We start from the raw sequence: 26,180 nt of genomic DNA, 5'->3' as shown, positions 1-26,180 counted from the left end.
ACCTAGATGGCAGAATTAGGTTATTGCAAAATGTAGCAATTTTATGCTAATACTACATTACAGCCCCAATTCCAGGTGGCACCCAATGTAACATCTAATTGCTGATGTCTCCTTGCTGTATATGGCAGTAACCTGGTTCCATATAGTGTAAATCATTAGCTGGCATATTTTTGGCATATTTTTAAAAAGGCCCAAATGAAAACATATATAGAGGGAGGCACAAGAGGAGACCAGTCACAAGTAAACATTTTGGGGTAATGGATAAATAAAACTTGGCCCAATTGAAAAAAATATAGAAGGGGCAAAATGCCAAAAATATAGACCTGAATGGGGCACGGGCATATCTGTAATGGGTACATGGTGTGTGGTGCACACAGGGTCTTTGGTCCATGCATGGAGAGGCCCACACTGCACTCATATCCTACAATTACCTCTCCGCTGATGCCAGTGTAATTATCGGGACAATTGTGCAGGAGGAACAGCATCATTTTCCCACAGGCACATTAGGCATGGTGACAGTCTACTCCATGCATGCAGCACCGAGAGTGGAGGGTCTGCAGGGTTCCCTCCTCTCATATACTGCCCCTGGGTTGGGAACAGAGCAAAATGTCATATGGGGAAAAAAAAAAACCACACACATTTATTAGGGGTGAGCGGGTTCGGATTTCTGAAATCCGAACCCCCCCGATCCGATGCGAGTCAGGCTGGACTTTTCCAGCCTGACTCAGATCTGAAATAGAGGCAAAACGCCATCCCGCCTTCCGGGTGTCGCGGGTTTTGGATTCTATATAAGGTACCCGTGTCGGCGCCATTTTCTCACTCGGATGTAGACAGTGAAGAGGGAGGGTGGGAGTTAGGGCTGGCTGGGCTGTGTAGTGTAGTGCAGTATAGTGTTGTGCTGTAGTTGTCCATAGGGGCTGTGTCCACTCCTCCAAAGTCCATAGGGGCTGGCTGTGTTGTGCTGTGCTGCTGTTGTCCATAGGGGCTGTGTCCACTCCTCCAAAGTCCGTAGGGGCTGGCTGGACTGTGTTGTGCAGTTAGTAGTCCATAGGGGCTGTGTCCACTCCAAAGTCCTGTGCAGTGTCCCAGTCCTAAAGGGGTGCTGTAGTGTTGTCCAGGTGGTGCTCAGTACATCAGGGGTGCTCCCCCCAAGTGCAAAAAAATAAATATTTTTTCTGTGTTTGTGAATTGTGTGCGCAGTAGCCGCACATACATCAACAAAGTAGTGCCAAGCGTGCGCCTGTGTCATAAGTAAAGGGCCAGCTGGCTCATTTCTTAAAGGTTGGTGTAACCCACAAAGTGCACTAGTCTCCAACAAAAATAAAAAAATATTTTCTGTGTTTGTGTGCGCCTTAGCCGCACGTATACATCAATATAACATAAATGGAGGACCAAACTTTCTCAGATAAAAATAAAATAGGGAAAGATCATGAACCACTTCCATCTAGTGCTGTTGCTGGGAGTTGTTCATCATCCCAGAGAGGAAGTAGGAACATCACTACTTTTACTAAACAATTGACCCTCCAACAGTCCCTAGCGAGGAGGATGAAGTACGACAGCAGTCATCCTGAAGCAAAACGTATAACTGAGGCCTATGCTATGTTGGTGTTAGACGTGCATCCGGTCTCCGCCATTAGTGCAGTGGGATTTAGACAACTGATGGAGGTAGTGTGTCCCAGGTTCCAAATCCCGTCTAGATTCCACTTCAATAGGCAGGCGATACCGAGACTGTACAGAAACGTCAGAAAAAAAAGTGTCCTCAGTGTCCTGAAATATGCGGTTGTATCCAATGTCCACTTAACAACGGACATGTGGACAAGTGGAACAGGGCAGACTAAGGACTATATGACTGACAGCCAACTGGGTAGATGTATCACCTTACGCAGCAACAACGGCAGCGTCACCAGTAGCAGCATCTCAGAAACGCCAGCTCGTTCCAAGACAGGCTACGCTGTGTATCACCAGTTTCAGTAAGAGGCACACTGACAACCTCTTAGAGAAACTGAGGGAAATCATCGCCCAGTGGCTTACCCTGCTTAGACTCTCCTGGGGATTTGTGATATCCGACAACTCCACCAATATTGTGCGGGCATTACATCTGGGCAAATTCCAGCACGTCCCATGTTTTGCTCACACAATAAACTTGGTGGCGCAGAATTTTCTGAAAAGCGACAGGGCGTGCAGGAGACGCTTTGGGTGGCCCAAAAAATTAGTCCACTTTCGCCATTCAGCGACTGCGTGCGCCTGTGTCATAAGTAAAGGGCCGGCTGGCTTGTCCATTAAAGGGTGCTGTAACCCCCAAAGTGCGCTCCAACCAAAATAAAATAATCTTTTTTTCTGTTGTGTGTGAAATGTATGCACAGTAGCCGCACCTGCATCCTCAAATCAGCAGCGACAAGCGTACATCTGTCTGTTAAAGGATTACATCGGTGACAGCATCCAAGTAGGCATGTCAGAGAGTCCGTACCTGTACTGGCAGGAACAAGAGGCAATTTGAAGGCCCCTTTACAAACTGGCTCTATTTTACCTGAGTTGCCCCCCCTCCAGGGTGTACTCCGAAAGAGTGTTTAGTGCAGCCGAGAACCTTGTCAGCGAAAGGCGTAGGAGGTTGCTTCCACAAAATGTGGAGAAGATGATGTTCATAAAAATGAATTATCAACTACCAGGGAGACCAGCCTCCAGAACGTACAGACGGACCTGTGGTGGTGGATTCCAGCGGGAACGAATTAATACTCTGTGAGGATGAGGATGTACACAACACTGAAGAGGGTGAGGAATCGGTGGATGAGGAGGATGAGGACGACATCTTGCCTCCGTAGAGCCAGTTTGTGCAGGGACAGATTAATTGCCAGCTTGTTTTGTTGGGGCCCAAACGAACCAATCATTTCAGCCACAGTCGTGTGGCAGACCCTGGCGCTGAAATGATTGGTTTGTTAAAGTGTGCATGTCCTGTTTATACAACATAAGGGTGGGTGGGAGGGCCCAAGGACAATTCCATCTTGCACCTCTTTTTTTTCTTTGCATTATGTACGGTTTGCGGCCTAGTTTTTCAAACTGCCATTCTGTCTGCCACTGCAGTGTCACTCCTAGAATGGCCACGTGTTTGTGCCGCCCACTCGTGTCGCTTAGCATAGTCATTCTTCTACCTCGGTGCAACCTTTTGGACATAAAAACACTATTGTGAGGTGTTCAGAATAGACTGAAAATTAAAGGTTTTTGAGGTTAATTATAGCATAGGAGCAGAAAAATCAACACATTCTGTGATTTTAGCTGTTTTTATGCTTTTTAAAAATAAAATAAAAAATACAGATCCAAAACACAAAGAAAGATCCAGATATATAGCAGTGTGAGAGACAGGGAGGGAGTCTGGAGAGGAAATTAACAATATGCAGAGGAATATTACATAGCAAAGGCACCTTACTTGCACGTTTGCAAGATCCAGTACTAATAGATACATTTTATGGTCCGCTTAAGTAACAGTAAAGGGTATTTTGCCAGTTTTATAATTACTTTACAAGGAAGTTAATAGGAATAATATATAGAAAGACAAACCCCTCCCCATACACCCGGTTATGTATTGAAATAAGTTTTGAGCAATAAAGAAGAGGGGTATCTTTACAGTATTATAAATAGATGCTATATAATATCCTTTAAAACATAAAATATATACATTCAATTTGGGGATATCTGTATTACCCATAATAGTCTCTTAAATATGCAAAAATGTAGTATTTTGTAAACCTGATATTGGGAGACGACATCCCAAAATGTTACTCTTCAAAACTAGAAAGCAAATGTTTTTTCTTAGCCTTCAAAGTGTGTCCGTCTTTATAATCTATATATTATATATTCCGTAGACATAAAACCCTTACGTTTCACATGTCTCATTAAGGCTTCTTAGATATGATCTGAAATTTCACAAAAACTACTGAATTTCTGCCACTCAAACTTAAAGAGCATTGAAATTCCAATTATTAAGGCTGACACCTTAATGGATGCGTTCCTTGCGCAATACAGATATGGTATGCCCTCACACCCTGTGGTTAACTGCTGATTCTGCACTCTCACAGAGAGAGATTGCCATCACTCACAAAATGGTGGAGCTGCTAATTCAGAGAATTGTGTGCTCATTGGAATACACACATGCAGTCTATGCAGTCCATAACCAGGACCAGCTTAGCTGAGCCAGTCCTGGTTATGGAAATACAGGGGAGAAAAAGTGTAGGGATCCTCTATATCAGTGGTTCTCAAATTCAGTCCTCAGGACCCCACAGAGGTCATGTTTTGCAGGTCACCCAACAAGCTGCACAGGTGTAGTCATTACTAACACATTTTAAAGATTCACAGGTGGAGCTAATTACTTCACTAGTGATTCTGTGAGGAGACCTGGAAAACATGCACTGTTTGGGGTCCTGAGGACCGAGTTTTGAGAACCTGTGCTCTTTATTAACCATAACCAGCACCAGACCCATTCTAGCAGGGGTGGGGGTAATTCCAAAGCCATGGGTACTCTTTCACTAGTTCCCCCAGATAGAGAATTACCCCTGACCACTAGGCAGCCCAGAGGAACTAGAGGGGAAATCCCCAATAAGGCTTAGGGTTATCCCAAAAATCCCTGGCAGGTGGGTGCCGGGTTGATTATGTAGTGTGGTGCATTTGATAATAGCAAAAACAGTCTTTTGCTGTGGAACTACAGGTCCCAGCATACCTCCCCTGCATGCTGGTATTTTGAAAACCACAAGTACCAATTAATAAAATTAATAAGTATTAAAAAAAAAAAAAAAAAAAAAATTAGTGCATCCCCCCACCCCACAGCTCAACCAGCACCGAGCTATTCAGAACCAGTCCTGGTTGCCAAAATACAGGGGATAAATGACTTAGGGGTCGTATTCAGTGCAACCAAGACTGGGCTCTGAGCCGATTATGGTTCTAGAAATACAGGGGCAAAAAATTAGTAGGGTTCCCCTGTAAATGCCAGAACCTACACTTTTCTAGCAGGAGGGGGGTAATACCACAGCCAGGGGAACCCTTTCACCGGGTCCCCCAGCCAAAGCATTACCATTGACTGTTAGTCACTCCCTGGGGAGTTGGGGACCCCCACTAATGGGGTCCCTCTATCCAGGGCACCACAGGCCTGGGCTTATAGCCTGGGGCCATCCCCGGCACCCCTGGGCGGTGGGTGCAGGGTTGATTGTGTATAGTTGTGATGCATATGAAAGTTAAAATATTGTATTTTGCAGTAGAACTACAGGTCCCAGCAAGCCTCCCCTACATGCCGGTACTTTGAGAACCACAAGTACCAGCAAGTGGGGAATTAAGGGCCTAAAATAAAACAAGAACACCGATTGTTTAAAGATTTTATTTTCCTGCACCTTCACCTAGGAGGTGCGGCAGCTTTTAAGTAGGGGTGAGCGGGTTCGGTTTTACTCGGTTCTTATCGCCACTTTACCGCAAATTTGGCTCGATTTTATTCGCTATCCATAACACATGTTCGGCGATAGCCAATAAAAAGATCCGGGTAAAACCGAACCCGCTCACCCCTACTTTTAAGCTATTTTACATGGCTGCCGCCTCTCCCAGGACTTCCCCACGGCAACTTCACCTGGAGGGCGGCGGCATTTAAGCTCTTTTACATGGCCACCGATGATCCAGGACTTCCCCAGCATCTTCTTTCTTTGGCAGCTCTTCACTGCTGCCTTTCTGCCAATGGACTGCCATGCCGCTGCCTTGCGCTGGCTTATATAAGCTGGCCGTGGGAGTGGGGCGATGACATCGCAAGCCATGATCGGCTCACAGCGGCCACATTTAAATTTCAAAAATGGCGCTGAGGCGCCATTTTTGAAATTGACACAGAAGTAACCTTAAGTTACATTTGTGGTTCTCACCATTGAAGGCTGAGAAGGCACGCCTCTCTCAGCCAATGAGCGCTCAGCACTGGGACTTCTATAGTGAAATCCTGCAGATGATCTGACATTTGGGTAGTACTATCCTTAGAGGACAGTACTAAGTTTTCTGGTCCACTTAACTTCATTTTTTTTATGCCAAGCCCGGTGATTCCTACATGGACAGAAAAAGGACATGATCCATGCATAGTAGGTGGTGAGTGTGGATTTTTTATTCCAGGTACCCTATGGATTCCTAATGGACAAGGGGACATGATGGCTTGAGGGATACTAAGCGAGTATGTGAGATAGTGCATGTGCATGTATGTTTTAATAAATGTTTACTTTCAATGGTGTGTACTGTATGTCTTGTATTTATTTTAGTATTTATTTTGCTGTGGAACTACAGGTACAAGTGGGCTTTTAATGCCCCACATTCTGGTACTTGTGGTTTTCCAAGTACCAGCATGCGGGGAATGCTTGCTGGGACCTGTAGGTCCACAGCAAAAGACAATATTTTTACTATTATCAAATGCACCACACTACATAATCAACCTGGCACCCACTGGCCAGGGGTGTTTGGGATAACCATGGGCTTTCAGCACAGACCTCAAATTCCCTGGAGAGGGGGACCCCTTTATTGGGTGGGTACCCAGCTCCCCAGGGATCCTAGCCTGGGCTGACTAGCGGTCAGGGTTTATGCTTTGGCCAGGGGACCCGCTGAAAGGGCTACCCTTGCCACTAATGCCCGCACCACCTTTGCAAACGCCCACTACCTCCCAGGGTCCTTGCCGCAGCTGACGCCCGCTACCTAAACCGGGTCTTGGCCGCAGTTCATGCCCGCTTCCTTTCAACCTTAGCCAATTCAGCAAACAGTTTAATCAATTCCTCCATATTACACTGTTTTATCCCTTTATGGACAAATTTAGCAGGCTTTGTAAATTCTCTTTTGCAAGCCAGATCCAGCAATCTAGAACAGCTGGCTTTAAAACTGCATTACATTCCCTGGGTACTCAACCACATACATAGGAACTAAGCAGTTTTTATATGGTGTACAATTTGCATATACACAGACAAATTATCACTGTGAACAATTACCGTTTTATGGCTGGCCTGCCACACTCACCCACACAGCTGCTAGTAAATCGACTCACCAAGCCACTGCACAGTGGGTAGCATCCTGCAAAGCGTCTCACTGCCACTGTGGGTAGATCCAGTCACTGTATCCGGGATCTTGCTGCGTAATTATTTCCAGCAAGTCCGTGTTCGGGTGCCAAATGTGACAAGAATCACATAGACTGGGTAAAATCTTTCAGTAGTTTTATTGTTCACCACAGGCAGGTATACAGGATATGGTAGTTTACAGGCAAGATGTTACACAAAGTCTTCCAAACAGCATTATTACTTCAGTGGACTCGCAGGTCCAGGACCCTTAACACTAGTCACCCCCAGGCCTATAAGCAGAAAAACTATCTCACTAACAGGCTCATTTTCTGCAGTTCTTAAACCAGCCCCACACAGGTGTCTGTAATCAGCTGCCTTTCAGATTCTGATTGAGGCAACACCTGAACTGGACACTGGACTTACACTTTCCTAATGCCTTTGCTCTGCCAAACCTGGGAAATCTGGATATTTCACATATACCTCATGTGGAATTATGCTGACCCTGTCACAATATATATATATATATATATATATATATATATCTTGCAGTATACACCAATACATACCCTATGTATATTTATATACTCCATATACATCTAATATATATACTGTACACCTAAAAAAAATGGGGTGCAGTCTAAAAGGTAGTCATGGTTGCTCACCCAAGTAAAGCTACTGTACACCCCTTGCAGGATGCCACCTTGCGCTGCAAGTTGAACTTCCCTATCTTTAAAACGGGGCATATTTTGGCCAATTGTTAAAAAAACTGTATTTTCTCAATTACCTGAACCACAAAAGGCCTTACACTGGAACAAGATCTACCTAACAAAACAAACCTCACAGTTCTACCTGTCCGTGACAAATTTCAACTCAGTATATCCAATAGCTTTTGAGATGTAGCCCCTCAAACACCATGCCCCATCTCAGGAATTCCCTTATGGGAGAATTCCATTAATTCGATTCAGCCTTAATATAAGGGCACGACCATGCCCTTATAATAAAGCACTTTTGAATTTTCTGCTGACTTTCCTCCTATAAATAAAATAGTGATGTCGTGATCATGTGCTGTATCAGACTCCTCTGGCACCGCTCGAACCAGAGGATTCAATTTCTTAATGTGACCGGTGCAAGGGTTTATTACTGTGATAATGTGCCCACACCAACCCCAAAACTCCCCCCTACCCCACTGTATCACAAAAATGTATGTAATTCCCCTCCAGTTCACCTAATAAAATCAGCCATGTTTGTGCACCCAAGTGAAGCCACTGTACACCCCCTGCAGGTGGCCACCAACTGACATTGCTCAGCCAGTTTACATTCCCTATCTCTATAATAGGGCATTTGTGATTAGTTTAAAAACTGTAACTTTCTCAATTACCTAAATCCCAAAAGGCCCTACCCTGGAACAACACCTACCTTATAAAACAAACCCCAAGTCTAAATTCGTCCCCTACCCTGACTTATGCATTCCCAAAAATCCCCCATAGACTACAGCAGAAGAGTGGTCCTAATTGAAAGTGGCCAAAAAAACTGACAGTTGGAACATTAGATTACTTCCAAATCCTCATTTTTTATTTTTCTGCCCTGAAATTTGGCATGCAGCACATATATAATATGTTGTACATAAATATCACACAAATGAGCAATTCCAACAAATTAGTGTAAATTAAAAGGAAGCATAAAGATCAAAAGTAATAATTTCACCTTTTGTCAATTTTTTCTGAGTGCCAAAGTACATATATTCCCAATGTGTAATGAGATGGCCTATACAAGAGTAACATTCCTATTTATGGGACCAGTTTACTCTCTTTGAACCCAATCTAGAAAGCCCCACAGCTTTTCAGCCTAGGGGCCCCCATAGTCCTTAACCTGTCTAGCACAATCAAGAGATTCTACAACATTTTCCTAGAACCTTATATAGTGTTCTTTAAATGGTTTGTGTATGATATGTTGACAGGAAAAATGTCAATATTCATTATGCAGATATATGTACAAGGATGGTTCATAAATAAGGTAACAAGACTTCTGATTGCGTAAATGTATCCAACAATCAATTATTTTTACACATAGTCCACATATTTGTCTAAGCATTTGTTCCAATGGTACATTAAGGCATCTATCCCAGCATAGAAGAAATTAGTGCCAATCCCCTGTAGCCAGGACATGATGGCTTTCTGAACATCCTGCAATGGTCCAAAGAGATGGAAATTACTTGGTGCCAGGTCAGGGCTGTAGTGAGGATGGTCCAGTACCTCCCAATGGTAGTGTCGTACCTCAAGTGTGCAGGTGGCAGAGTGTGGCCTGGCATTATTGTGCAGCAATACGACACCTGTTCACAGCAACCTAGGTAGTTTTTGAAGAATTGCCCTCCACAAATGGCTCAATGTGTCACAATAGTGGACAGCATACAAGAGTATTTCCCTTGATGAGGATTCAACAAGAAGCACGCCCTTGTGGCCCCAAGACAAGGTCACCATGATCATCTTCTTCTTCTGATTGAGTTGTTTTGAAATTATTTGAAGGTGGGGACAATGTGTATTTCTATGTCATGGATGATTGCTTCATCTCCGGTGCCACATGATGCACCCACATTTCATAGCCTGTAATAATATGCTGCAGGGATCCCTTCTCATGGTACCATGTCAAGTTGACGAGAGACAATCCCATCCTATTTGTTTTGTGAACTTCTGCGAGTTGCTTTGGTACTCAATGTTAACACTTTTTTCTGTACCCCAGTTGCTCATGAATGATGTTGTGCACAGTACCCACTGAGATGTTCAGTTTGTCAGCATTATCACTAACTTAAATGCATCTCTCCTCCTGAATCAGACCTTCAGTGCAGCAGAAATTGCCATCTGTGGTGGATGTGCCTGGACGGTCGGATCGCTGCTCATCTTTAACATCTGTCCTGTTTGTCAGGGATCAGCCGCTACTCACCTCCATGCCTGCATCCTTGGGCTTAGATGTTCAGTCACTGGGAGTGGAGGTGAGTGGAGAATGAGTATTCTAACCAGGGTCTGCTATGGCTTCCGTGCATGCATCCTGGTTTCCGGGGTGCCGGGCATGGGCGTAGTCATGTTGGTCCATATCACCTGACTAGTCTCTCCCAATGGTAGCCCTGTGGTCACTCAGCTGATCCTCTCATCCAATGACCAGCTACCTAAGGGTATGTAAGTCTGACTCCAGGAACAGGAAGCTGTTCAACTTTGCTGTTCCAGTGAATGTGATACTCACCAGTGTTTCTTCATGTAATGTCCTCAGTGTGTTGCTTCAGCCTTCTCGCTGTCCTCCAGTGTTATTTATATCAGCTCCCATGCTAACTCCCAGTATGTAATTTCAGTTTTCTCACTGAACTCCAGTTCTTTACAAAACAGCTTTTGTGTTGTTATTATTGGGCTGTTCAGTTCCCCAGCTGCCTCCCTGTGTTACTGGTGTCAGCTTTCATGCTAAATACTAGTTAGCTCTCTGCTGGATCTCTAGCAATTCACAGTACATTTCCCTGTGTTCTCAGTTCAAGTCAGCGACTAGATCCTTTACAATTCTCAGTGCATTCCTGTGTTCAAGTATTCAGTTCATATGCTGGTCTCCTGTGTTCAAGTATTCAGTTCATACGCTGACCTCCTGTGCTCAAGCATTCAGTTCATATGCTGATCTCTTGTGTTCACATACTCAGTTCATATGCTGACCTTCTGTGTTCAAATATTCAGTTCATATGCTGATCTTCTGTGTTCAAGTATTCAGTTCATACACTGATCACCTGTGTTCAAGTATACAGATAACATGGTGATCACCTGTGTTCAAGTATTCAGTTCACATGCTGATCTCCTGTGTTCAAATATTCAGCTCACACGCTGATCTTCTGTGTTCAAGTATTCAGTTCATACGCCGGACTCCTATGTTCAAGTATTCAGTTCTAGCTAATCCCTTGTGTCCTAACTATTTAGTTCTTACGCTGGCCTCTAGTGTTATTACATTCCTAGGGTTACCAGTACTAATTCATTCTAATATAGTTTCGGTCTTCCTGCCTCTCCCAGGTACCTGTCCAGAGTGCTGCAACCTGCTCACTTGGTACAGCGAAACCCATATCCCAACTTGAGGGGTCACTGGTGAAGACCACCAAGTGAGTTAGACTTTGCGCCTCTAAACAGGTCTAGCCAAAACCTGAGTTTTGTCGCATTAGGGAGACCTAGTACTATCACTCACCTGGTCATTCCCTAGCACCCCTAACCCCCTGGCTTTTGTCTTTTCCCAAGGAACTTCCTTCCCATACTGTTCCTGACACTGTCATTATCAAAGGCAGTGCCCCAAACCAAAACCTGTTCCCATTACATGACTTTGAAAGGTTTTTGATTACTTTTAGCTGCTGATGCAGAAATCAGATCACACTATGCACCTCAATGTTTGACCATGTTTCTGCCAGCCCTGCCATCTTACAACTGATGTTGGGACAGTATGACTGGTATAATGTGCAGTCTAATGGACAATGTGCAGTCTAATGGTCTACCAGCTCTGGCCTGGCGGGAAATTAGAATGAAATAGAAAACATTACACAGGTGAGAGGTCTTGTTACTTTACTTATTGAACCACCCTCATATATATGTTCAGGATGTTGACATTCACCAGGTCTACATGTTCAGAATGTCAACATATGACATGTCGACACTGAAATACTGTCAACATTTCAGTTTGTCAAATGAAGACGGCCAGAATGCTGACAGTAACATTTTTGCCTAAAACTAACCTTAATTGCAGCCTAACCCTAATTGCAGCATAAAGCTGGCCATACATCAGACCAACCAAACAACTGACCAACTTGTCTGTCCAACTAAAATGCTGCCCCACACACCTAACCAACTATTTCATCAGACCATCCAACCTGCCAAAGACCAGCCAACGTCTCTCCAACTTGTAATGTCACAGAAGTAGACAGATAGCGTCTGCCTACTTTTGCAGGTTTTAAAAAAATATTTGAAAAAGAGGGGTAAAATGGAATGTAAAAATCTCTTCACCTAATGGGTGCACATACTAATGTTAAACCAGGTACCACAATTGTCTGTCTAAACAATAAAAGTGTTTTATTATGAATAAAAGACAACAGATGTCAATGAATAAAATGTTAAGGCCAATCAGTAATATACTGAGACCAGCGAAGGATACAGCCAATAATACAAACATCAATGTTCCAATTTTATAACAATGTGTCTCTCCTTATTAAAGCTGTCAATTTGCTCACATCCTATTATCCTCTGAAATCGGAGGGAGTTCAAATAGCTGAAAGTGTGAGTCCAACATTACATATAATGGTATTCAGATTTTAAGGGAACATTGTGCCAGTTAATCCAGATAATATTTGGTAAATAGGAGCCAGAGTATTTTCCAGGGGTCCTCAGGTGGAAGAGGTTAATCCACCAGTCCAGATCCGATTTAGCAGGTATAAAACATATGGTGACAGGAAGAAGCTATAATAGATACAGCCCCTCAATGTAAAGTACTCAATATGGCAGTATGGTAAGCATCCAGAGCTGATTGCTATTGCACCAATTTTTAATCAGATGACATGCAATTGTAATTATTGCTGCTGATAGTCCAAGTCAGGTAATTTAGATGAATCGCTGCAACAATGTGCAGCAGGGGATGTAGTGATATTGCCAGGGGACGGGATGCCGGCCATCGATATACCGACGCCGGAATCCTGCTGCCCAGCATAGTGTCAATGCCGATACCCTGAAAGAGATCGGGATCCTGGCGTCGGCATCCCGAACCACCGGAGTCCCTAACCTACTTGGCCGGGTAAGTATGTGCTTTCCCCCAGGGAATGGAGGGTTAGGTTTAGGCACTCCCAGGGGGAACTTATTGTTAATGATGGGTACAGAGGGAAAGAGTTGTCTGTAATTGATGCACAGAATTCAAATGTAACTTTTATTAGTCTTTAAAATATGTATATCAATGATACAGTCTGTGAAATATTAAAAGAAAAAAAAATAAAGTGTGATATAAGTAAGAAAAAGTAATTAAAATAGATTCTCGGTACTGAATACAGGTCTGTTTTTAATATTTTTCTGAAATATATGGTAGTATCCTGGATAACTATATATTATTATTTAATATATTGCAATAATTATTTATACCAAATACCACTCTGTTAGTATTATTTCAAACATTGACTATAGCACTGTGTTGAATGGAGTATGTATATGTTCACATAGCATAACATAAGTAGATATGTACAGAGGCCGTGAGTAATGTAGTCTGATAGGTTGGTCAGATATTTGTACATTTAGTTCTCATAGTAAGAAATAATTACAAAGGAACAGAAAACATGATCTCCAGGGAGTCTGACAACTCTCCTGCTTCTCATGAAGCTGCTGTAATGGATATCAGAATACACCCATTAGTATTAGCCTGAAAATCATGGTATGAATATATTTCCATATAATATATATAGATACAAAGGCATGAATTGGTATTGCCTAAATGTTAACAAGATGACATGTCACTTATTCCAAATATACGGATATTATCATGTGTATGTATAAGTGTTGGTAGACTAATCAATTTTCACAGTACCAAATACACTCCATACAGTATATAATAAATGGAGAATATTCCTCAGTTCATAATGACCCCTGATGGGTATACGGTAAATTTTCATGGGTTAAATCAGATGGTAGGCGAATTATGCTACTAATTAAATGTAGGTGGGGATAAAATAAGATATAAATGATAAGTTCCGTGTGTTTAAAATACTATTTTATATATATATATATATATATATATATATATATATGTCAGCAGCCAGAACCTGCACTCAGGTGTATAGCATATAGGTTGCCTGGGTGCCCTTCCAAACGAAAATGACCATATAATATAGAGGAAGTATCGGATGGCACTCCGGGTCTTGTAATCCATGAAAAGAACTGCTACCACACGCAGTTAGTCCAACGTTTTGGTTTAATACCTTTGTCAAGTACTTGACAAAGGTATTAAACCGAAACGTTGGACTAACTGCGTGTGGTAGCAGTTCTTTACATGGATTACAAGACCCGGAGTGCCATCCGATATTTCCTATATATATATATATATATATATATATATATATATATCTGCCAGTAGTATAGTGACCAAATAAGATTATGCATACATCCATGCAGTGGGAATAAGGATTGATCAGCAACAAATGAGGTGTGTTCAGCAACAAGAAAGATGAATGATCCTATACTTCTATCTGACTGTATATTATAAACCCATGAAGGGAGCTGTGTTGGAATCGGTATGAAATCCCGCCGGCCCTCTGGCTGGCAGTTTGCATCCCGGCAGCGGCAGGCCGACAGAAGCAGAGTTCCCGGCAGCGGCAGCCCGACACTGCTGGAAATCCTGATTGTCCAAAGGTAAGTAAACACTAACCTAACCCCCTAACCCTAGCCCTCCTTAGGGGTGCCTAACCCTAACCTCCCCCCAAGTGCCTAACAATAATCCCCCCTCTAAGTGCCTAAACCTAACCCCCCTTCCCCGCTGCCTAAACCTAAGTCCCCCGGGGAGTGCCTAACCCTAAGTCCACCGGGGGGGTACCTAACCCTCCCTCCCCCTAGCCTAACCCTAACCTCCCAGGGGGTTGCCTAACCCTAAGTACCCCCGGGAGCCCTAAACCTAACCCTCCCCTCCCGCAGCTGTCCGCTCACGGCGCCCGGCATCCCTTCATTTGGGATGCCAGGCACTTGTCTCCCGGCGTCTTGAAAATGACAGGCGTCTAGATATAGACGCCTGTCATTTAACCCATGCCGGGATAAAGCAATTAGGAAGCCGGCTGTCGGTATCACGTCAGCCGGTTTCCTGATTGCATCCCAGCTGTATAAATACTAAGAGAATTTTAGCAAGTCCATTCGCACAGACTTATATTAATTCTTTTTGCCTTGAGAAAGCAGTCAATGTGAAACGTACGTCGGCTCCCACCGGCCGTACAATGTCTGTCTAATATGATAATGTAATATGCATACTCTTTCAGCAGCAGAATGTTAGCGGGAACAGCCCATATGAGAGGAGTATAAAAGGTAGCATATGCGAAATCACAAACCGATCTCTCTCTCAGCACTAACATGATTCTTGCTGCAATTCAATGCTGAGTATTTGTATCAGAGGCCAAATGAGAATGCAAATCTTACACCTTTGTAGTGGCAGCATGCTAATGGGAATGGTCCATAATGAAAAATAATTAATATGATTCTATGCGAATGGACTTGCTAAAATTCTCTTAGTATTTATACAGCTCCCTTCATGGGTTTATAATATACAGTCAGATAGAAGTATAGGATCATTTTTGTTTCTAAACACACCTCATTTGTTGCTGATCAATCTTTATCCCCACTGCATGGATGTATGCAGAATGTTATTTGGCCATTATATTACTGGCAGACCTATGTATATGTATGATATAGTATCTTAAACACACTGAATTATATTTGAAATAAGTGACATGTCATCCTGCTAACATGTAAGTAATATCAATGCATGCCTTTGTAGCTATATATAATATAGAAATACATTCATACTAGGATTTGTAGGCAAATACTGATGGTTGTGTTCTGATACTAGTTAAGAACAGCAGCCTCATGACAAGCAGGAAAGTTGTCAGACTCCCTGCAGAGCATGATTTCTGTTACTTTATAATGACAAAACGTGTATTTATGAATAAGTAATTTTTTCATATTCTTTAAAGTAATAAATGTATTCTGCCTACATTTATTATAAAACATTTTCTTAAATGAATTCAGTCGGTAGTATAGAATGTTGTAATTCAGTCCTCGTCATAAAACTTCCCCCAGTGCCAGATTAAGGTCCACATGGGCCTGGAGCTGAAATGTATAAAGAGCATAATCCCCATACTGTCTAAAAGAACATTGCACAACACAACAACTATAACTACAACTACAAGGTGATCTGGTGAAAGTGGAACCAAATATAACAGATGCAACACAGTTTTGCCTTGTGCCGGCTCATTGTAACCCCTGACTACCACCACATACACACACACAGTACACACTACACACACACACACCACACTACACTACAGTGAAGAACAGGGGGAACGGTTCCACCAAGATGTTAAAGATGTAAAAAGAAGATACCAGGGTCGTTGGGACACCAGCATGATGGCTGACTACTACTGGATGATACACAGAGACGACACAGAAAAAGCTTATAAGTGAAAAGCGACAAAATGAAGTTTGGAGACAAAAAAACAAGATAATGATTTTTTTCAATAATTATGTTTTTGTTTCTATTATTGATTGATCTTATTGTTATTTTATTATGTAATTAAGAGAAAAACACAGTGATATCATCTACACTTCTTCGTATTTCAATAAATATGTCAAAAACAATTAAACTTTTAGTTTTTTCCTAAAAATGTATGTAACCCCCTTATAGGTAAATGTGATGTGGTAATTTTTTTAATATACTATTTATTGATGTACACAGGAGTATAATTAATAATGTAAAAGTATTATTAAGGACTTCCGGTGGGCAGGGCATCAAGTATGGCTGCTTTTTAGTTAAGCTCCTGATGGTGGCTGTTACCATTTGCTTTAATCTTCATTGCAGGGCTCCTCTATTACACCATCAAACACCCTATCTGCAAGCCCTGGGTGTGAGGAGTAATTTAGTGCCATTATCTTTTCGGGCAGCTATTTTCACCCCGGAGTCTGGCCATCTAATATAGTGGCCTACATGACCACCAAGCTTTTGGCGCAAATCTGTATAGGTATTAGCTTGGTTCAGCCTGCACCTTTCCCTGGGATAGGACGCAAGTTTACTTGAGTCTATTGCTCTGTATAGTAGAGGATCGTCGGGACTTACTTCCTCGGGTATATGACTGAGCCTGGCCTTGCAGCACGTTACAGCACGTTACCCCAGTGGACACTCTGGTTGAAGCAGACCCCTGGCTTCTTGGTCATCTGACTTATTTCCCCTTGACTGTCTGACCTGCTCCAGTGCAGAGAGGAACCTGCTGATGCTGCACCAATCGGGACACTGTTTACCTGCTGAGGTGGCCGGTGTACTCCTGCTCCTGGAATATCATAGTGCTGTAGAGGTGCTGAATTCGGCTGTCTGCTGAGCTGCCTTGCACTGGATGCTCCCTGCTTCTGTCTAGCCAACTGACTGGGTGTCCTGGAGGCGCTCCCTGTGTTCCATCTGTTACTGCAGTGCCTGCCTTCACTTCCCTTGCTCTGGAGGGCTTGCACCTTTGATCAGCGCTGGCTGCTGCCTCTCATCCAGCCTAGTGGACCCTGGAAAAAAGCTGAATCTGCGCTGCCGTTGTTCTTGAGTGAAATTTCTGCATTCTGTGTCTTGTTGGTTCTTTCTCCTGCTATAGTCTCCTTTGCCCTGGTGTTCTATGAACTTTGCATCGGTGGCTTGGGACTGGCTGTTGCTTTCTCCTGAGGGGGACATGCTGAGGCTGCATCATATCGTACAGTGAACTGGGAGGCTGGTTCTACTGCTCCAGGACTTCAGTGCCATTCATCTCCTTTAATCAGGTGTTTGTATCACAATATACTGCATGTGTCTTACTTTGTTTTTATAAGCTGCAGTATTACTGGTATTTTAACTCTGATATACTAATTGTGATCTTACACTACCACCTTGTGGTGAGATCTGAAATTGCAACTTCATTATTGTATTTAACATATTGCAATTGATCTCCTGTCTCTCCAATATTTATACCTGTGTAATAGTATTTTATAAAATATGCTTTAATTAACTAAGATATGAAAATGTTTCCTGTACACTCTTCTTTTGCTACTGAGCTGGAGGAAGCCATTGCCCAGATTCTTCTGCCCCAAATTGACAGATGGATAGAGAAAATCATACTGAAATTAGATGCCACTCTTCCTAAAGAAGGGTCACTGGCAAATTGTGCATTTACAGTTGCTGATGATCCGTATGAGCTGGAAGACCAGGTCATTTCTACTCCCCGATTTGAAAGCGTAACACGCATAAGCTTTGATGGCTTGGGAGCTGTAGATACTCCTGGGTTTAGGCCAACTCATTTTTTGATCAATATTAGCTCATTGACACTGGCCTGTTATACCATTTTTGCCCTTGAAGGTAACAGCACTTTATATGCTCCAGGGGCCCCCAGATGCTGTCACGTGAATAAACCATTCTTTGGTTATGCACTATTGCCCAGTTAGTATTAGACATATGCTCACTATTTTGACTACCGAGACACTGTTACTTAAATACTGAGTTATTTCTTTGTTTATATTAGTTTACAAAGCTTACTAAGTATAATACTTTAATTAATGTGTAATGTGCCTACACTCTATTTTCCATAGAAATTTCGTCTATTTTTATTGGCTAGTATTAATGGGTGTATATCTTCTTTATTTTAAGATGCTTTCCGAGTTTTTTAGATGAGGTAATCTTAATGTGTACCTTATTGCTTTTCTTCCATAATATTATTTATTACACTACATTATTGTTTATTTGCATCCTCTGTTATTATTACACTATGGGCCTCATTCAGAGCCACTTGCAAAATGCGAGCGCTCGCTCTGAATGAGGGCGACCGCTTCCATTTTCTGAGCCGGCCTCCTGGCCGCTCACTAGGCTGTGGGTTACCACCCACAGCTTAAACGAGCGACCAGGATGATGGTCGCGATAGTCAAGACCATCACAACCATCAGGGCTTGCGACGAGACCCTTGAGGTAGAGTCTCGTCTTCCGCAAGCCCCAGAGAGCTTTGGCTCTAATAGAGCCGGAAGCTCTCCCACTGACATCACCAGTGATGTCAGTGGGGCCGCCCACAAACGGCAATCGTTCTCTTGGGAACGCCTCTGTTTGTGAAACCACCCCTACAAAACGGGGCGAACTGTCGATCAACATCGACAGCCGCCCCTTTTGTAGTGAGCCCCAGAGCGAGAGAATTTCTCTCTTGCTCCGGGGCTTGCGCACGCGCAGTGTGGCCGCTGCGTGTGCGCACAGCCAAACATCGACCCGCTTTCGAGCGGGTCTGAATGAGTTCCTATATTCTTTGTCCCTGGGCATTCACCTAGTTAAGTTGACCAATATCCCAATAGTCTCCCATTTATATTAGCTAGCTGACACTTTCATATCTTCATTTTTGTGCACTATAAGTGTTCTTCAAATTATCCGTAGGCTCCAATGTCATCTATTAGGTTAGGTTACTTAAGTGGTTTTGCAGCTAATTTAAAGGAGTTATATGTTTATTTGTCTATCTCCGTTCTTTGTTTGTATACTCTCACAACTTCCTGGTTTCACTCTCTGTGACTCTTGTTTCTGAGTTGTGATCACTTAATACTTTTTACTATACAATATTGTGAATTGTTTAATTTCTCTTGGGAGGAGTCTGCGGTGAAAACCGTGGCTTTCACTTTTTTTCTTAGTAGAGAAAATTAGAAAATGTTAGTGGAGGAAGCTTAACATCACATTATATTGCGTGCTTTACATATTACTACGATTTTATTGTGGATTTCCTTGATATGTCATGTGCAATGTCTCTTATTGCTTAACGATACTGTAGCATCACATTACGCTTTACACTGTATGCTTTGCATGTTACAATTTCATATCTATTACATGTCATATGCAATGTAATTTATTGCTTCTTGAAATTGTCTCTAATATCACTGTTTCATCTTGACTTTTGTACTGTACTTATCTCAACATATTTTGTATGATTTCTTACTTAATTGTGATGTTGGATTGTGATGCTTGTGCTAAAAATAAGTTAAAAAAAAAAGTATTATTAAAAAAGCTTTCACTACCTTAAATTTGGCAGACCTGTGTAATTATTTATTGCAATATATTAAATAAATAATAATATGTAAATATCCAGGATACTACCATATATTTCCTAAACATATTAAAAACAGACCTGTATTGGTACAGAGAATCTAATTTAATTATACTTTTTCATACTTATATCACACTTTATTTTTTTTTCTTTTAATATTTCATGGACTGTATCATTGATACACATATTTTAAAGACTAATGAATGTTATATTTTAATTCTGTGCATCAATTACAGACAACTGTTTCCCTCTCTACCCATCATTGATTTTGACTATTGTTGTCTATAATAGCACCCCCTTCAAAACAATGTAACACAATATGCTGTATTGTTCTACTAGATATTAGGGGCTTACCTAGATACCATAAATAACAGATTCTTCCTCTACATTAGACTTGTGCGGATTCTTGCTCTTTTTCTTGTTTGGAACTTAGGGTTAGGCACCCTCCTCTGGAGTGTTAGGGTTAGGTTGTGGGGAGAGGGGGTTAGGCACCACTAGGGGGGTTAAGCGTTAGGCATCCCCCAGGAGACTTAGGTTTTGTGTGCAGGGAAGGAGGGTTAAGGTTAGGCACTACAGGGGGGAGGTTAGGGCTAGGCACTGCACCTTCCCGTGTAGGTTATGGTTAGGCACCACAAAAGGAGGGTTAGGGTTGGGGGGGAACAGGGGAGGGATAGTGTACTTATCTTCCTTTGTCAGGATTATCACACCACTCTCCAGCTGCCGGTATTTCATACCCATTCCGTGCAGCAGATATACACTGACCTGTGGCTGTGAATGATCATTCATTTTGTTGTGCAAACATCCAGCCCAATAGCTCCAGGAACATTCGCAGTCCTCTGCAGTCACCGTCCAGCAATATTATTTTAACAGTCACAAATCCTGCACAAGTCTCCCTTGATGTGAATATGTCTTCACTGGTCATCAGAGATTAACCATGAGCGGTTTCTCCATTTAAATCAAGCAACGGATTCCTCAGACGGTAGTTCCATTTAAGGGCTCACAAGCTTCCCTTTTTATACTACCTTTGACCAATCACAGTTTATCCTTTTAATCACATAAGCAACACATGTGTGTCCTGGCTACAATTACAGTCCATAAAACAAAACAGTGGCAAACACAGGATTTTGAAAGGGGCGTTTCCAAATCCTTGTTTACCGAACCAATTAAATTTTTTTTAGTTACCAATAAATATATATATATATATATATATATATATGTATATATAGATAGAAACAACTTGCACAGGACTTAGGACCACTACAGTAAAATATATCACTCAGCCTATGACAGCGTACACAAACAGTGACTGACATAGACCTCTATCACTGAAAAACAAAAATGCAGCAGGAAAATAAATACAACAGTAGTGCCACTTATACAGTGCCCCCAGTAGTGGTCCCCTATGCACTTCCCCCAGTAGTGCCCCTTATACAAAGCCACCAGTAGTGCCCCTTATACAAACAAATGATAAGTTTGCTCCCACACACTATATGATCATCATTCCAACCAGGCAACTAGTTGGCTGAATATCGTTCTAGTGTATGGCCTGCTTAATCCTAATTGCACTTGTCAACAGTTTGATTGTCGATATACTGAATGTTGACATTGACTGGAACCCCTTTAAATCACTGACTTTTCTATCTCTATTATACAATACATGTCACATTAATGTTTAGTATTGTGCATGTTTTACACTTTCCCAGGCAACTTCCATACCTCACATTTGATCCATATTTGCCAACTTTTTTGTGTCTAATTGCTGGAGGGGAAAAGCAAGTATCAAGGACAGGGAGTAGTGACAATGCAAATTAAACCATCATGGATGGCCCTGTCCCCTGCTGCACAATGCCACAAATATTTGAAGGGGTGCAGCTTGTTATGAAACTCCTGCATTATTACATAAGACCCCTAGAGTCCCTCTATTTAGAGTCTTGTGTCTATAACAACCACCTGCTGTTCCCTTAGTGTTGGACGCACACACCGATACTTAGGTGGCTGCCAGGTCAAACAGTAGGAGCTTATGTAACAGACAGGAGATCATTAGGTAATAACTGGAGTAGTAGTGTATAAGCAACAGTAATATGGCAAGGACATAGTTAACTAAAGTACTGACACTAGTTTTGTCCAGTACACTGGAACAGGTAGTAGCAAGGGTATAATATGCAGACAGAGGATTTGGCCATCATGTAGAGTAATGCAGCACAGTATTAACCACAGGTGGAATGCAAGTAATAGTATACTCAGCTCTGCACTACAGTTCTTAGTGGAGTAGCAATGGTTAAACCATGTCACTATATTGCAACAGCAGCATAGCACAGCAACCCAATATAGAAAAGCAGTGGTATTTAAAACAATGAATCCAGTAAGGCACTGGTGGATTGCTTAGCAGATAATGAATGCATACGTCATACAGAACTAAGGAGTCATAGGCATATTTATAATGGGTGCAAGGTGTGCGGTGCACACGGGCCCCTGGGCCCAGGGGGGCCCACACCGCACACCCTGCACTCATAGGTAATCATATTTACCTCTCCATCGAACCTGAAGTGTTATCTCCACAGCGCCGGACCAGCAATGCAGATCAGCAAACACATTTACTGGGAAAATGGAGGCGGACATTTTCGCAGTGATCTGCGCATACACAAAAAAGATGTCCCCGGGAAAGTAGGCACAGGTGCCATTTTCCCAGAGACCCGCGCATGTGCAGTAGATTCTGGCAGCAAGCCAGAATCTACAGCGTTACTGCGCTGAGGCATGCCGCTGACAGAGAGGAGGGGCCCAAATGGAGGCTGCACACGTGCCCCCTCCTCTCTTACAATGCCCCTGTAACAGTGGCGTCACAAGGTGGGTGCGGGGGGTGCGGCCTGCACCCGGGTGTCACCCGCCGAGGGGTGACACCAAGGTGCAGGCTCCCCCTCAGTGACGGGAGCCGGGTGCTGCACTATAGCATTAAGTACAGCGCTCGGCTCCTGTCAGTGAGGGAGCCGGCACTGTCCATGCCCGCACCTCCTGCACCCACCACCCCATTGATACATAATGTATCTTAAATTTTTTTTACTGCGGCCACGGCAGGGTAAGCGCCGCGAGGCCACGCCCCTCCCGAAGGTCCGATATGCGAGACCACGCCCCCAAAACACCCCCTCCCGAAGACCATGTCCCAATTTCGGTGGTTGCGACGCGCATGGTGTCCCTCCCCGCACCGGGTGTCACCGCGGGGAGGGACGCCACTGCCCTGTAAGGAGTATATATCAGCAGAGGTAATGCATAGAAGTGAAACACTTACAGGGGTATTCAATATGAGAGCGATAACATCGTTTTTGCGTTAATATCGCACTTTTGATGTCATTATCGCAGGTTTGACTTTTACACCGTATTCAATTTCAAAGACTTATCGCAGTTTTGAAAAGTCTTTGATAAAAAATGGGGATAACTTTTCACCATTGAATAGGTGTCGAAAAAAAGTGCAGAATTGGGGTTTAGGGGTGCAGGCTTAAAAAAAATAGCCTGCACCCCTGGGAATGACATTTAAAAAGGAACTGTGTCAAAAAAAGTTTTAAAAAAAAATAGGGACACCCCAAAAAATTAATTTAAAAATTGGGGTGAAAGAAAAAATTGTTAAACAATAGGGAAATAGGTTCAGGACTATTCTGCAAGTATGCGGCAGATGTTTTCTAGAATAGAATTATAGCGGCAGGTGCACAAATGCAGAATTTTTAAAAACTTACTTTAGGGACATCAAAATATGCTAGTACCCATTTTCATGTACCCCAAATTTGATGGGACCACTTAAAAAAACTAAAAAAATAACCTAAGTGCTCTTCTGCATCACTTCTTCAATGTCAGAAAAAAACACCTGCTGCAGCTATTTAAATACCCGACTTTCAATTAAAGGCTAAAACGGGGGTACCCATAGTGTTCCCCCATGTTTTTACTACTTTAGGGGGGTCTTACAATTTTTTTAAGGAAAAATTCGTAACTTTACGCAAATCCAACTTCGGAGTTTCCCGTTTTCGTTAATTTTATATTGAATACGGGTATAAGCGGGAGCGCGCCCGATACTTTAACGCAGGTAAAAACTCTGATATGAAACGTTAACTTCGACAGTGAAGTTAACGTTTCATATTGAATACCCCTCATAGCTGTGAATACTTAAGGAAGACAGCTAGGATATCAGGAACAGCAATCACTAACAGGGACAGAATGACAAGGCTCAAAGAAGATCTATCACTGGCATGGAAGTGTGGAACTGACTGCCTTTTAACAGCACTGAAAGCCAAACAGCACTTTAATTAAGATGAATTGCAGCTGCTGGGCCAGGACAAGAAAGACTGCAAAGCGTATTGGTAGCCTAGCTACCACTGGGTCCACCAGATAATGCAGCATGCATGACGCAGCATCCCGGTTGCCTACCAATGACTGGGGCCTGCGATTGAGGAGATCCATGACGGCGGCTCGTAACACAGCCATGATATATTAATTCCTGAAAATTGTGTCAACATGTCTCCCACATCCGACCATTTCACTAGGAAATGGATGTGATGAGAAAGGGCGATCAACTCTTCTGGGAATCATTGGGATCTCCATGAAATTCCTGAGTCTCCCGTACAGACCAGGAGAATGAGTAGATACTCTATGCTTTGACACTATAAACTGTGTTTTTTCCCTGTGAGAGCTATCTAGATCCGGCACATTTCATACAGATATTTTAATTTGAATATTGTTATCATTTGTAATACTATAACCAGCATAATAGTATTAGAGAGTATAAGAGTTTGACTTAAATAAAAAAATTGTATCTTTGAACTACAGGTAGTTGATTTTATTTAACACAGTCTAATAAAAATACAAAATAAAATGATTGTTGTACAGAAAATAATTTTCCAGTATGTTAAGTACAAAGACCAGTAAGAATATGAGCCATACTTACTCTCCTTCTGTACTTGCTGGTGTTAGTTCAGGCTTTTTCTCCACGAGTGATAAATACACATTATGTCAGCTTTTTATATTAGAGAGGTAGAAATAATTCAGCCATTGGCTATTTGAGACAACATGGCATACAAGTCACAAGCAGCTGGTATGACACACATACAATGTAACACAAGCTTGTGATTAATCCTGTTATAGTGAGAACAGGGGCTCCTTCCAGTTCTCACAGGATATCATGGAGGAGATGTAATAGGGTCCGAATTTTCCTAGCGAGACAAACTCGGACCTTCTCGCACATTTAAAGATCTGAGTTTGTCTCACAACTCAGAAAATTTAATAGCCTGCGACCTTGTGAGCTCGAGGCTATTACAATATGCGAGTCCGTGTAAGTTTTCTCCTATAAAATTCGGACCTTGCAATGCAACTTGCATTACAAGGTCTGAGTTGTACAGAAGCTTAAAATGTTAAAAGTAAAAAAAAATATGTGGGGTTCCCCCCTGAAAGCATAACCAGCCCTGGGCTCTGTTGAGTCTGTCAAGGTTTGTAAAATACAGGGTAAAAATATGTAGGGGTCCCTGGTATTTTAAGAACTAGCACCAGGCTCTGTTAAGCCTGTTCTGGTTGAGAAAATACAAGGGGAACATGATGTAGGGGTCCCCCGTATTTTTATAAACCAGCACCAAGCTCAGTGAGCCGGTCCTGGTTGTGGAAATACAAAAGGAGTAGAGGCCCCCTGTATTCTCTGCACCCAGTGCTGGACTATTTCTAGTGGGGGTGTAATGTCACAGCTTGGGTACCCTTTCACCAGGTCCCCTGGCCAGAACATTATACCTGACTGCTAGTCAGCCCATTTTGGGGATCTCTGAGAAGGTGGGGACCCCCCAATAAAGGGGTTCCCCCTCTCCAGGGCACTCCAGGCCTGGGCTCATTGCCTGGACTATCCCCGGCAGCCTTGGGTGGTGGGTACTGGGTTGATTGTCTTAAAGTGTAGAAAAATAGAATAAATAATATTGTCTTTTACTGGAGAAGTAGAGGTCCCAGCAAGCCACACCCGCATGTTGGTACTTAGAGAACCACAAGTACCATCCCACTGGTATCTCTAGTTCAACTGCAAAAGTAATATCAGCTCCTAACTGCCGTTTTTCGAACACAGAGCTGATTGGCTGGTACCTTATCACCGTTTACTTTATCTCCTAACAAAGCTTAGTAAATATATCCCTATATCCCTTAAGGTGCCCACACATATAGCGACATTTTACACGATTTGGCCGATTTCGACGAATCGTGACGACGATTCGGGTAAAAAAAGTACAAATCGTGAGTTTATACTCACGAGCATGATGTGGATGCGCATCCCCGCTCGTCGTACATCGCATCTTCTGATCTGCCGTGCT

The 26,180-nt window shown here is 42.7% G+C and overlaps 1 long non-coding RNA gene across 3 annotated transcripts in view; it reads right to left on the bottom strand.

Annotated features, from left to right (window-relative positions):
• The window catches only part of LOC148506784 (uncharacterized), a 30,459-nt gene extending 12,958 nt beyond the window's left edge, over nt 1–17,501 (bottom strand). Inside the window, exon 1 of one of the 3 annotated variants that reach the window (XR_015869742.1) lies at nt 17,081–17,501. This is a non-coding gene — a long non-coding RNA (uncharacterized LOC148506784). The other 2 variants (XR_015869740.1, XR_015869741.1) reach the window with 2 other exon arrangements.
• Nucleotides 17,502–26,180: the final 8,679 nt, after the last annotated feature.

The sequence above is a fragment of the Taudactylus pleione genome, unplaced genomic scaffold (assembly GCF_031769625.1).
Source record: "Taudactylus pleione unplaced genomic scaffold, aTauple2 ptg000396l, whole genome shotgun sequence".
Classification (NCBI taxonomy): domain Eukaryota; kingdom Metazoa; phylum Chordata; class Amphibia; order Anura; family Myobatrachidae; genus Taudactylus; species Taudactylus pleione.
This window is presented reverse-complemented; position numbering and strand designations above follow the sequence as displayed.